The sequence below is a fragment of the Thamnophis sirtalis genome, unplaced genomic scaffold, assembly GCF_051295495.1.
Source record: "Thamnophis sirtalis isolate CommonGarterSnake01/CBP01778 unplaced genomic scaffold, rThaSir2_p1.2 scaffold_5, whole genome shotgun sequence".
Classification (NCBI taxonomy): Eukaryota; Metazoa; Chordata; class Lepidosauria; order Squamata; family Natricidae; genus Thamnophis; species Thamnophis sirtalis.
In genome coordinates, this window is record NW_028261385.1 from 104,127,611 (window position 1) to 104,142,268 (window position 14,658).

A 14,658-nucleotide genomic window follows, 5' to 3' on the forward strand; every position below is an offset into this window, starting at 1 on the left:
ATCTTGGACCTCAAGAGCCTAAATCAGCATCTGGCTTACAAGAGGTTCAAGATGCAGTCACTCCACTCCATCCTGGGCTGTGTGAGGGAGGGGGACCTATTGACATCAATAGATCTCAAAGAGGCCTACCTGCATGTCCCCATCCATGTGGCCCACAGGCGGTTCCTGAGGTTCTACGCGGAAGGGAAGCATTTCCAGTACAGGGCTCTTCCCTTCGGGCTATCATCTGCGCCCAGAACATTCACCAAAATTCTGGCAGTGCTAGCGGCTCATCTCCGCAACCATCCGGTTCGTCTGGAATGTTATTTAGACGACATAATCATTCACTCTCTCACCACCAAGCAGGCACACCGCGATGTTTCTCTAACTGTGCAGACCCTGCAGTACCATGGCTTCTCTGTCAACATGGAGAAGAGCCAGTTCCGACCATCCACCTGTATACAGCACCTGGGTGCGGTCATCAACTCCACCTCCTGCCAGGTATTTCTTTCGCCAGACCGGCTGTCGAACCTGAGACGCAGAGTGAAGCACTGCAGCCTTCCCAGGTCGGTACCCATCATTCAGCTGTCCCAGCTCCTGGGGATAATGATCTCGTGCCTGGGGGTGGTTCCCTGGGCTCGCCTTCACGCCAGGGAGCTGCAGTGGTTTCTGCTGCCAGTGCAGAGGGCCAGGAACAGCAACTCACTCAGGCGGGTTCGGCTCCCACGAAAGGTGATCCGGTCTCTGGCATGGTGGAGGTCCAAGGCAGTCAGGAAGGGCTGCCTGTTCAAGGAGCCGGAGAGACTAGTTGTCACCACGGATGCCAGCCTCCTGGGGTGGGGCGCCCACTGTCAGGGCCACCTAGCCCAAGGCCGATGGACTCAGAGGGAGGCCGCCCACAGCATCAATTGGCTGGAACTGAGGGCAGCTCGCCTAGCGCTGAGAAAGTTCGCATCTCTAGTAAGAGGGGCTCATGTACTGTTGATGACAGACAATGTGGCGACAAAAGCGCACATAAACCGGCAAGGGGGCACTCGATCAAAGGCCCTCATGCTCGAGGCAGAAGCGCTGGGCAGGTGGGCGGAACGTCATCTGGCTTCTCTCAGTGCAGATCACATCTCCGGCGTAAGCAACCGGGAAGCAGACTGGCTGAGCCGCCAACGCATCGACCACTCGGAGTGGCGCCTGCACCCGGACCTGTTCCAGCAGATCGTGAGGAGGTTCGGCAAGCCACAGGTAGACCTGTTTGCCACACACAACAACACACAGCTCCCACGCTTCTTCAGTCGCTACCACTCGCCCCAGGCGGAGGGAACAAATGCTCTGAGGTCAGCGTGGCCTCAGGGACTTCTGTATGCCTTCCCTCCACTTCCGCTCATCCCTCAAGTGGTGAACAAGCTCCTGACCGAAAAGGCAGACCTCATTCTGGTGGCTCCCTCCTGGCCCAGAAGGCCCTGGTACGCAGACCTGGTCAGCCTCTCAGTTCAAAGACCTTGGAGAATCCCCCGGGACAAGATTGCCCTCAGCCAGGGGGCCATCACCCATCCGGAGCCCCAGTGGCTGCAGCTAGCCGTTTGGCACTTGAAGGGGAGCTCCTGAGGAAGCAAAAATTCTCTGACCAGGTCATTCGAACAATCCAAGCGTCCAGGAAGCCCTCTACGACTAGAATCTACGATGCCACCTGGGCCGCCTTCTCACGGTGGTGCAAGACTAGGAACATAGAGGCCTCCTCAGCCTCGATCCCCCAGACCCTAGACCTTTTGCAAGAGGGTCTGGATAAGGGCCTTGCGGTCAGCACCCTCAGACGCCAGGTTGCAGCGTTGTCTACCATCCTGGCAAAGGGCTCCTCTCGCTCGCTGAGTCAGCTCCCCCAGATCAAGAGCTTTCTCAAGGGAGCAGCGAACATCAGCCCTCCAACTGTTCACCGGTATCCGTCATGGGATCTTCCATTTGTGCTTAAGGCCCTGACCAAAGCCCCATTTGAGCCTTTGAAAAAGACCAGTCTGCGCTACCTCACCATCAAAACCGCTTTCCTGGTGGCCATTACATCCGCTCGCAGGGTAGCCGAGCTTGCTGCGCTCTCTGTCAGGGAGGATTTGTGCGTAGTTCACCCGGACAGAGTAATATTGAGACTTGATCCGTCATTTGCTCCGAAAATTACCTCCCTGTTTCACAGGACTCAAGAACTTATTTTGCCCAACTTCTGTCCCCATCCTTCTCACCCTAAGGAGCGTGAGTGGCACAAGCTGGACGTGAGACGGGCCGTGCGCACGTATGTAAAGAGAACAAAGGACTACCGCCGGTCAGAGGCTTTCTTTGTCTCCTTCCTCCCTGCGTCCCTGGGCCGCAAGGTCTCCTCTCACACTGTGGGACGTTGGCTACGTGCTTGCATCAAACTGGCATATGAGCACCAGGGCAAGACGGCTCCGAGAAGAATCACCGCTCACTCCACCAGGAGCGCTGCAACGTCTGCAGCCTGGGCAACCCAGGCCTCTATCCTAGACATTTGTAGAGCGGCCACCTGGGCTTCCCCCACGGCCTTTATTAGAAACTATAAGATTGACACCTTTGCCTCAGCCGAAGCCTCCTTTGGCAGAAGAGTATTACAAAGAGTGGCTGAAATGCCAGAGGCTTCGGCGCTTCCCCACCCTGGGACTCAATAGCTTGGGCATGTCCCAGCATTTGGGCTCTCTGAGCAGTGCACTGGAGAAAGACCGTTGGCTTACCTGAACGGTCGTTCTCGGGGCACTGCGAAGAGAGCCCAAACCCACCCGGGTGTTTGTATTTGAACGATGTGGCTGTATTGACTGTAATTGATTACAGGACGGTTCCTTCGTTTTCGAATTGAGCATGTGCAGGCAAAGGGAGGCGTGGTCAAGAAAATCATCACTCAGTCCAAGGGCAGATAGGCTGTGTTAACCCAGCATTTGGGCTCTCTTCGCAGTGCCCCGAGAACGACCGTTCAGGTAAGCCAACGGTCTTTTTATTGTAATCCTCAGCATTCTTGAATGCATGAGATTGCATTGTGGATTGCTTTCTGCCATGGTGATATTCCAGTAGTAGTGTTTTTCTTCTTCTTCTTGCTACCATTATCTGTCAATATCGGAAATGACAAATTACAATATTAAACAGATACAAGATGACATTTCATTGTCCAAAAGTGGGCAGCTGCTGTTTTTAGAATGAAGAGGCAGAATCTCCAGGTAAAGCAACAGTTTCATAGGAGATCTATGAGCTGATACTGGTATAATGAGTGTTATGTGCAAACTTGAATTTGGGAGGATGTTCAGGCCAGTCACTGCATCTGCATATTTCACACTTTCTTTTATCCATTGTAGGCCAAGCAGCAATTCCAAGAAGGCAATTTTCAGTTGAGAAATGTCACAAAGAGAACAATTTGAAGGATTTCCCCTATTTGGAAAGTGAAAAACTAGAGAGTTGGTTCATAGATCTTCCAGGATATACGTTTCAGCCTGTAAGGAATCAATTGAATAAATGCAGGAATGACTCAACCAATAGGTAGAAGATTTGAGATTTAAAGGACAACAAATCACCAGCTATTTATTTTCTCTCAGTATGGTGGGAGAATTTTCTCCCTAGGCGGCAAAACATTTTCAATTCCATCTGCCTACTAAAATTTGTCACTATGGAAAATTGATTTTTACATGTGCCTTCAACTTGATATACATGCACGACATTCTGATCTCTCTTATTTTAATATTATTTTCTTAGCTGCTTCCCCCAAGCCACAACTGCATATCCTGGTGTGACTAAGACACAACTACATAAATAATGAACCAAATGCAGTACATTCTCATGGCAGCATAAAACATAAACAAATGTACCATTTGAACTCTAGTTCCTATTTACAAGAATGAAGCCAACATGCAAACTCCACTACTGGGTTGTCCATCACCTTAAAGACCTCACTACATAACTGCAATGATTCTTGTGATCCAAATTTATTGCTTCATGGATAGTGTCTGTGTATGGTCTATTGGAAATGTGGACAAAACCAATGAAATTGCATCTGCGACCACGTTTTATGCTGATTTAGCTTGCAATTACTGTATCTACTGTATCTGGGGTTGCTAATATAGAAGAGTTAACATTATTAGTATTTCCTTACACTACATGATTGCAGCTCCTTATGGAAAAGTATAACAAGGCATTCTACCACCAACCCTGCAGCTGATTCTTTTTAAACAAGGAGATGAACTATGTATGCAAAACAAACTACACACAGAGAGAACTTTTTCTAATAACTTATTAGAAAATAACAGATTTTCTAATAAAAATCACAGTATTTTGCAACCAAAGGAAATGATTTACATATGCTGTACTTTTTTTCAGAGCTCTGGAAAAATATAGAACGGAGTTGGAACTGCCTGGCGTCCTAATCATTGCATCTCCATAAATTGTTTAGCTATTCAGATTACAAATATTTTATGTGAAAGAATGACCATTGGCTTACCTGAAGGGTCATTTTCAGTATGCTGCGAGGAGAGTCCAAGCATGGGTTAAAGTCAGCCAATCTGCCCAGGACTGAATTGAAACTGTAGCCATGCCTCTGGTGTTGCCTTCACTTGCCAGATTTTCAATGAAGGCATGGTACTGTGTGCGTTGATAAGTCCAAGACGGTCCATAAACAACAGGTCCAAATAGTCTTCGAAAGTGGAGAAAGACCCCAGGCTGGGGTTGGACTCTCCTTGCAGCGTACTGAAAACGACCCTTCAGGTAAGCCAAAGGTCATTTTCCAGTACGCTGCTTGGAGAGTCCAAGCATGGGACATACCCAAGCTAATGTCACTAGGGCAGGAAGCTGAAGAGTCCAGGGTTTCTCCGTTGTTAGGGATCCCCTGTAGGACTCGCCTTCCAAAAGCCCCCTCTGCAGAAGCAAACTTGTCCAATTTATAGTTCTGAACGAACGGAGATAAGGAAGTCCAAGTAGCAGCTCTGCAAATCTCCTCTATTGGGGCCTGGGTGGCCCAGGTTGCAGTGGTAGCTGCACTTTGTGTAGAATGTGCAGTGATTTGGCATGGCACCAGTCTGGATTACAAGATGTAAGCGAGGGAGAAGCACGCCCGCAGCCAACGACCAATGGTGGATGAAGAGTTTACGACCTTGGGAAGAGGCTGAAAAGTGACTCAGAACACCGAAAAAGAGCTGTGCACTTGATGTACTTGCGAAGAGTGCGGTGGATGTCAAGCATGTGCCATCTCCTTTCCCTCGGATGCCTGGGATGCAGACAAAAGTCCGGCAGAATAACCTCCTGGACACGGTGAAACCAGGAGTTGATCTTGGGAATAAAAGTCAGATCCAGACAAAGGACCACTCTGTCAGGGTGAATCAGACACAAGTCCTCCCTAACTGACAGAGCTGCCAACTCCAAGATTCGTTGTGAAGACATGATGGCAATTAAGAAACTGTCTTAAAGGTCAGATGTTTCAGGCTGGCGGAATGCAGAGGCTCAAAGGGCGCGGATATCAGGGCCTGTAACAACTGTTCTCTCTAAGGTGCGCGCTTGCGCGGCTGCGCACATGGCTGCAATACGCTGCGCAGTAATTTCTAACTGCCACGCAGTGTCACGTATCTGGACACGAACTACAGAGCGGCTACAGAATCGCAATCAAAACCCCCTCCAGCTAAACCTTTCCTACTGCAGTACATTGCAGCCCGACTTCAGGATTCTCCCTAATCAGTGTGGGTCAAAAAGAAAAAAGGGAAAGGGGCGCTTAAAGGTTCAAAACACTGGAGCAAATGCTTCAGAGGAAACAGTTTTCACGGGGAATTAGAACAGAGAGCCCTGGAGTTTTGCTGCCCATCCGGTCAGACCTTGCTTTCCGCGCGTGCTGCATGATCGGCTAATTTGCTACTGCCCAGCTCCCCGGTTAGATTTTTGCTGGGATGGGAAGCTCCTTGGTCTCCGTCTCTTTTTCTCCCTCCTCGGCCCTGCCTGACTTCAGGATTCTTCCTAATCAGTGTGGGTTGAACAGAAAAAAAGAGAAAGGGGAGCTTAAAGGTTCAAAACACTGGAGCAAATGCTTCAGAGGCAACAGTTTTCGCGGGGAATTAGAACAGAGAGCCCTGGAATTTTGCTGCCCACCCAGTCAGACCTCGTTTTCCACGCGTGCTGCGTGATCAGCTAATTTTCTACTGCCTGGCTCCCCGGTTAGATTTTTGCTGGGAGGGGAAACTCCTTGGTCTCCGTCTCTTTTTCTCCCTCCTCGCTTCTCGGGGCTCCAACAATGGGGGAGCAAAGCCCAGCGCCAGGCTTTGGGCTAACACAGGGGTCTGCAAAGTTGGCTGTTTTAAGGCTGGTGGACTTTAACTCTCAAAATTCTGGAAGTTGAAGTCCACCAGCCTTTAAAGAGCCAACTTTGCAGATCCCTTGGCTAACATGATTGATGCCCTCGGAGTCAGAAAGAGGCGAGAGAGCCCAGTCACATGACATCAGCTTTGTGACCACATTGCTGAGTAATAAAAATTCCAGTCCCACGTTGTAATGAAGCAGTACCTATATTTGATAACTCATTGGGATTTTCAAAGTCATTGAGAATATTTTTGCTTTTAATCTAATTAAACTTCCTATCTGTCAGTTTAAAATAGTGACTTCCATAGTTAAATCATTTGGAGCAAACTAAAATCACTACTGTAAAAACAAAAGGAAGATGTTTTTTTCTCTTATTTGTTATGGTAGAGCCATTTTAACAATTATTTATATTTGCAAGTAGTATGCAGTTTAGAAATTTTTTAGAATTAAAACCTTAACTACAATATAAGTACTTTAAAGTCATCCAAGCACTTCACTGGGTTGTAGGAGGAGTAAGATTTGAAAAAAGTGTGGCTAAAATATTTTTCACTTCATTTTTTTAAAGTTTTGGATAATGCAATTTCCTATTCTGTTTAGCTATTCATTATTAGAATGTACTTTTTCCAATAGCAAGCAATTTCTGTGTGAGCATTCATGAAAAAAAATAAGATTTTATGAGTCAAATTATTTTTTCATATTAAAAATAATAAGATTTAATGTTTTGCTATTAGTTTTGCTATTAGTTTTGCAGTAGTAGTAGGTTACTGAAACCCTCTGTACAGAGAGGAGCAAATTCCCACAAATTTTTAAACAATCAGCAAGCATTGTTGAACATGCAGGCAATAAATCCTTGAGTTTACAAATTAATGATGGAAGAAAACTCTTAGATGTGAATGAGACTTTAATTATGGGGATTTTAATAATTTTACTCATTTAAAATAGCAAATTGCATATAATACATTCACAGAAGCATACAGTGTATAGACAACTTTTGCAATTGAATGTTAACTCATTAAAATGAAGTATATCAAGTGAAATTCATTAAAATGAAGTATATCTGTTCTGACCCCCCCTTGACGGCTCGTTAACAAACGCAGACAATTAAACTTAAAAGGACTTTTCTTTATCAATTTTCAGTTCAAACTGGCTTCGAGCCCAGAAAATAACATAAACATAAATCTCTTATAAGAATTCAAAACAAAAGCTCTTACAAACGCTGCCCTTCTTCCACCGTCTCCACGGATCAGATTTACATGAAAACACCAAAGCATTTATCCAAATGTAACAGGCATAATCACGAGTAGTAAGTAAGCAATATTGTACCAGACACAGAACACACGAAGGAACGACGTTGACTCCAGCGACTGGGGCGTGGCAGCATCTGTCCTTTTATCTCCAAACCTCCTCCCACAAGCCCCAGCTGCATATTGAATTTTGTATCCCAAAAAATAACTCAGCAGAACTGTTGAGTCACAACATATATCAAACATTTACTATTTTAATATTACTGGTATTAAGTGCCATTTATATATTCATTTCAAAGCTCTTTTTTATTTAATCCAAAATGAATTTGAAAAGATAATTGTAATAATTGATAAACCCTAACCCTATAGGTACATCATCAGTCAGTGCTGATGTCGAAAAGTAAAGCTGGAGTAAATGTTACGAAGAAAAAGTGCAGCTGGAAGTTTAAACCAGAATGGTTGGGAGAGTTAGTAGAGACTGAACTGCCAACTTCGTCTAGAAAACAGTTAACAAAACTGGGTGACATCTTCACTTATCGTGAAAGTAGTGACGACATTGTTTGCCAGATATGCCAAGAAGCTTGTACAGGTGGCGCATTCGCCACTGGAAAAAGATGGAACGATTGGAAAATTGATTATTTGAAGTGTCATCAATCAGAAGATTCACCTGGATTCGATCACTAAACTACGATGCCAGAAATCTGAAGGGCTGTCGAGGCTACTGACTGAAAAGAAGTTTCACTGCGCAGAAATGCCAATGCTGATGAAGTCAAAATTTTGATTGATAATGTGTTGCTGGCCATAAACATGAATGTGTAAATATTATCAGTCAAAGCCATACATGACCACATAGGCAAGTATGTGTCCATTCCGGAGAGCTGGCGCAGCAAGAATTATGGCTTTGAGTTTGTGGAGTGCATCAATGCAGTTGTTCAGAAAGAAGTCATGCATGATCTATGTAATGCCAGTTGTCATACTCTTATTGCTGATGAAAACACTGATGTATCAGTCACCAAAATGTTGATTTTGTATGCGAAATTCCGCCAGTCTAATGCTGTGATTTATAAGACTGTGTTTGCAGGAATTTTACAGTTGTCAACATGCGACAACACAGCAATCACAGCAGCCATAAAAGAGTTCTATGCTACAAACAACATCAACATTCAAAAGATGGTCATGTTTACGTCAGACGGTGTGTCTGTGATGCTGGGTAAGAATAATGGTGTGGCTGCTCAGCTTCGTCGAGATGTATCCCATTTGCTTGAACAGCACTGTATGGCACATCGAGAAGACCTGGGGATTGATGATGCATGTAAGCACGTCTCACTCATGAAAGACATCGAGACTTTACTATGAACTGTCTACACTCTGTTCTGCCGCTCTTCTGTGAAGAAAACTGCATTTGCAGAACTAGCAGAAGTTCTTGAGTGTGAATCGGTAGCCTTCAGACCGTTGAATGAAGTACGATGGCTTTCCAGACATTTTGCATTGTGAGCATTAATGAGAAACATTACTGTTTGGTTGAGTACTGTAAAGAGCAAGCAGAAACAAACAGTAACCCAGTTTGTAAATATTGTTACAAAAAATTGACGGATCCACAGATTTGTGCTGCATTAATTGTGTTTGATGACGTTCACGAATTAGCTGAGTTGAAAAAACTGTTGCAAAGAAGCAACCTGACACCAATAGATGCCGTTCAGTTTGTGAAGGCCAGAATAACCAAGCTTCGCCTGCAGTATTTAGGTGAAACGGTTTGCTGGAATAACGAAGCTCGCGAATATATGGAGAGCAACCCAGACATTGACACGGCTCCTATACTCAGATTTATTGAACGTTTGTGCTTGCATCTTGACAGTCGTTTTCCAGACAATGAGCTGACAGATTGGAATATATTCGAAACTGCTGCTCTGTCGAATGAGATTGCAACTCTAGTTGGAAAATACCAGCGTTTCTTTGACGATTTGGATGAAGTCAGCATCACATCAGCTGTACAGTCACAATATCATGACTTCAGATTTCTGGTGTCAGAGAAATTCAAGTCTGGATTAATGCACTCATTTGATGATGTTGTTCAGTTTGTACTAAGAGAGCAACAGTTTGGATTGCTGTCACATCTGCTGGACATCTGCGCAACATTCCAAGTGTCAAGCGCTGATTGTGAGCGAGGTTTCAGCCTGATGAATGCCATGAAGACCAAAACTCGCAATCGGTTGCAAACTGAGCACTTGGATATGCTGATGCGAATCTGATCTTACCAGACTTCAACGGCGCAGATTGATCTTGACAAAGTATACTCGGAATGGTTGTTAAAGAAAGACAGACGTGAGAAACTTTAAGATGAGATAGACTTTCAGTGAATAACAATGTACATTACCATAAACACTATACAAGTATTTTAATATTTTAATAATATTATAAGTGATACTGATATATAACACTTTTAATTAAACGTGTATCTTGAATAAATATAACTTTGACTTTCAAATAACACTGATTTCGTTGTTGTCTTGGGTGACATCTGAAAAAAATTCAGGTGCTCAGGCGTGAAAAGTATAGCTCAAACACTATACTTTTCCGCCCACACTGAAAAAAAATTAGAGGGAACATTGCCCGTAACACTACCTCAAGTTCCCATGATGGAAACCTATGGATGACCAGTGATTGAAGATTTGTGGTACCCCGAAGGAAGCTATGGATGATGGGGTGTCGTCCAAGTGATGAATGACTGTCAGGTGCAAGAATTGTGGATAAGGCAGCCACCTGGCACCTGAGGGCGTTAGGCGCCAGGCCCTGGTGAAGTCCATCTTGTAAATAGTCCAGAACCTGGGGAACAGTAGCTGCAGTCGGTGTTATCTTGTGTGCAGCGCACTATCTTTCAAAAGATCTCCAGGTGGATTCGTAAATTCTGGTCATAGCAGGTCTTCTGGACGCCTGAATGGTGTGTATGACTTTGATGGAAAGACTGCCCCTGCTCAGGAGGTCCATCTCAAGTGCCAAAAGGCTAGTTGTAGCCGCTGGGTCTCTGGATGTTGTAGAGCTCTCTGGCTGAGAGAGACCTCTTGAGGGGGAATTCAAGGTGGATTGATGGATAGACTCACAAGATCAGCGAACCATGTTTTCCTGGGCCAGAAAGGAGCCACAAGGAGAACTTTTGCTCCCTCTTCCAGGATCTTCCAAATCACTCTGGGTAGAAGGAGCAGTGGAGGAAATGCATATAGGAGGCCCGGCGGCCAGGGGCACTGTAGGGAATTGACCCCTTCCACCTGCAGGTGGTTAAACCTTATGAAGAACTTTGGTAGGTGGGCATTCTCTGGGGCGGCGAACACATCGACTACCGGTTGGCCAAACCTCTGCGACAGACGACAGAACAGGTCCGGGTGCAGATGCCACTCTGGTCATCGTGGCCCTGCTCAGCCAATCCGCTTGGATGTTGTTCACTCCAGATATGTGCTCTGCCTGAAGTGAGCACAGATGTCTTTCCACCCACCTTCCCAGAAACATTCTCTGGTGGGACAATGACTGGATGAGAATGTCGTCCAGGTTGCATTGGAAGTGCACTGGGCGCAATCTGAGGGAGGCCGCTACCGCTTCAAGGATCTTTGTGAAAGTTCTTGGGGCTGATGACAGGCCAAATGGCAGAGCCCTCTACTGGAAGTGCTGGCCTGCATAAAAGAACCTCAGAAACCTGCGGTGGGTCTTGCAGATGGGAACGTGTAGGTAAGCCTCCTTCAGATCTATGGACGTTAATAGGTCCCTGGCCTGATACAGCCCAGGATGGATTGTAGGGACTGCATCTTGAATTTTTTGTATACTATATGATGGTTTAGCTTTTTTAAATCTAATATGCCCCTCCACCCCCACCCCCCAAATTCTTTGGGACAAGGAATAGAATGGAATAAAACCCTGTCCCCTCGTGATCGGGTGGAACCGGTTCTATGGCCCTGATCTCCCTGAGGTTTACGATCTCCTGTTCCATGAGAGCCTTTTTTACAGGGCAGGAGGGGGTTGGGTACCGGATGAAGTGAGGAGGCGGGGTGAGATGAATTCCAGTGTCAGACTTATGCGGATGGTTTGGAGGATCCACTGGTCTCACATGGTGCGCTGCCATTGGGCCTGGAACAGTTGGAGACGCCTGCCAATGTGAGCCCTCTGTTGATGGTCACTTATAATGGCGGAAAGGTCTGGAGCCAGACCCCCCGCAGAAGGGCCACTTGGAGAAGCTCTGCTGGCGGCCTCTGTCATGAAAGGACTGATGGTCCTGAGACCTGTCAGCGTTATGGGAGTCGGGCCTCTGGTAGATACCTGATGTGAAGGGCTGGTCCAAAGTCCTAAAGGACTGCTTCCTATAAAAATTGGATCCCTTATGATCAGATTGAGAGCATAACTTTTTTATCCTTATTCTCTATGAGGACTGGATCTAACACCTCCCCAAAAAGCTTACCCCCTTTGAATGGGGCAGAAGCAAGCTTCCACTTAGACCTCATGTCAACGTTCCAATGTCTAAGCCATAAAAGGCGATGGGTGGTTATGTTGGAAGCTAAGGCCCTAGAAGCGAACTTTGTGGCATTCAAGGTGGCGTCTGCCACATATTCAGTGACCGCAATAATTTTGTTGACATTCTGCCTAAGTCTGCTATCTCTGGCTGGAAGCTTAGTGAACAACTGTCTTAGCCAGAGGAGAGAGGCCCTGGAGAGGAAAGAAGCAGAGGCGGACATCTTAATCGCCCAAGCAGCCACCTGATGAGCTTTATGGCAGGCCTTCTCTGCTCTTTTGTCCTCTGCTTTGAGACCCTCCAGGAGATTGGGAGGAAGCACTGAGGAAGAAGTGAGCACAGCCACCGGCTCATCCACTGGGGCAGCTTCAGCAGGTCTTCTAGACTAGCATCCACTGTGTACAACCTCCTGTCACTACCAATGAGGGTGGCAAGGGTAGCTGGTGTGCCCATTGTTTCTGCACTACATTGAGGAATAATTTGGGAATAGACACAATTTCCTGAGCCTGAACAGGCTCCTTGAACAAACCTTCACTGAGGTCCGAGGGATCAGGAGCAGCCTGTTCCAGGGTGGTAGAGCCCAAATGGGTAGAGGCCTTCGCCTTATTCAATATAGTCTTGAAATTAGCCGGAGAAGGCAGGCTTATCAGGGACAGCAGATTTATCCCCTGAGAACTCAGGCTCAGGGTTGGGAAGGATATCTTCCTCCCAGGCAGAGTCCTCGCTATCCAACAAGGAGTGGAGAGAAGCAGGCTGTGGGCCTTGCACAACCTCTTTGGGAGGGGCCGGTGTCTGAATGTGATGGGTCTTGTGCAGGCATTTGCCTCGCTGGCACATCCCACTCTCAATGCCCTGAGATATGGCCCTGGCAATGACATCTTGCATCTCAACTGATAGATCAGGTCCCCTATCTTCCACAGGGTTCCCCCTGTGAGGAGGTTGAGTGACTGGAAACTGTGAGACCAGGTGACTCGAGGGAACTGGATCCCCTTCTCCCTCAGAGAGTCATTCAAAAAGATCTGTGTGGTCAACCATTGAAGCCCCCTGGGACCCTGGAGAAACTGCCATGGCTAAAGAAGCTTGAGGAGAGAATTCCTGCCCTTCCCAGAAATGGGAGGCCTTTGTTCTAGTCTGACCTCTGGAGAGGGATCCCTGGTGGGGGCCTGATTGGAGGCCTGGGCTTTCAGCTGGGCCTTGTGGAATTGCTTTTCCAAGGCCTTTTGTCTCCGAAGGGCATCTTTATCAAGGCCTGGCCCCAGTTGTTTATCTTGCCTGGTGGAAGACTTGTTGGCCTTTAGGGCCTCCCTTGCAGCCTTGCCTGCCTGCCTGGAAAGAACCTTGCTGGTAGAGGGGCTTGACTGGCTAGTATTCCCAGGGTCCTGATCCGCCATTGTGACAATCTGAGTGACTGGAAGGGAGCTAGGGGCTCTTCACTCACCACATTGGAGACCCTGGGGTACAGCCTTAGCACTCCCGAGATGGAGACACTGAAGGCAGCAGTTAGGAAAATGAGAGAAGCTGGCAGTAAATCTGGTGTGAGTCACCCACTCCCAGCACTAGCACAGGTCCTCTAATCACGAATCTGATCACTGAGGCCAAGGGAAGTCTTGAACCGCAGGAAGGCAATCCCAAACAAAGACCCTGCCAGAGGTCCAGACAAGTGGTCTGCTGCGGCGATCTGTTGTGAGCAGGACAGTAAAATGGCACCTGCAGGCAAGAAACGCAGGAAAAAGCAAAAAACAAAATGGCGGCCGCTCCAAAAATGCAATCCAAAATGGCCACTGGAAGCAAGAAATAAGCCTGCTGAGGCTCCGAGCCAGCAGCCAGCTCCCCAGCAAGCACAGACAGCAGCAATGAAGAGCCCTGCCAGAAAAAAGGGATCGCATGGGCGTCAGCACTCCGACCCCATGCTGCAACCGGCAGTCGCCTGTGACCTCCGCAGGGCCTGAGCAAGACCGGGACACCATGGGAGCCAGGGAAAAAGATGGGAAAGTAAAAAAAAAATATAAAAGGGAAGTTTAAAAAGGTGCTGCTCATCGCTCTTGCTCTCTTGTGGAAGAAAATAATGGGGGAAAACAAAAAAAAACACTAAAGGAACTTAAGAAATTAAATTAGGGAGTCCAAGAACTGACAGAAACTAAAACGCGTCCACTGGACTTTGACTGAATTGAAAATCTGGCAAGTCAAGGCAACACCAGAGGCATGGCTAAAGTTTCAATTCAGTCCTGGGCAGATTGCTGAATTTAACCCATGCTTGGATTCTCCGAGCAGCGTATTGGAAAACGATACATATAGCTAAAACCCTAGAATCAAAATTTCTAGGGCTTGAAAGCAGGGCTCTGGTGTTATTCATTCCTTGGGTACCCCCTCCCATGCCAAAATTATACCAAATTATTCAAAAAAGATTAAACAATAACAATTGGTTATGAAAAGGTAATTTATATTTGTTCTATTTATAGAATTTATATTTGGTGCCAAATGCTAATGATTTAGACTAAGACTAAGGTGTCAAACTGGCAGCTCATTGGTCAGATGCGTCATGCGCAGGCCACACCCACCCCAGCTCCACAAATGGGGAAAATGTTGCAAAATGTCATGTGACGGCAATGAGACACTGCAAGTTTGGCATCT

General features: G+C 46.7%; 1 pseudogene; it reads left to right on the top strand.

Annotated features, from left to right (window-relative positions):
* Positions 1 to 5,220: 5,220 nt before the first annotated feature.
* LOC148045517 (zinc finger protein 862-like) lies at positions 5,221 to 14,657 on the top strand (annotated as a pseudogene).
* The last annotated feature ends 1 nt before the right edge of the window (position 14,658 follows it).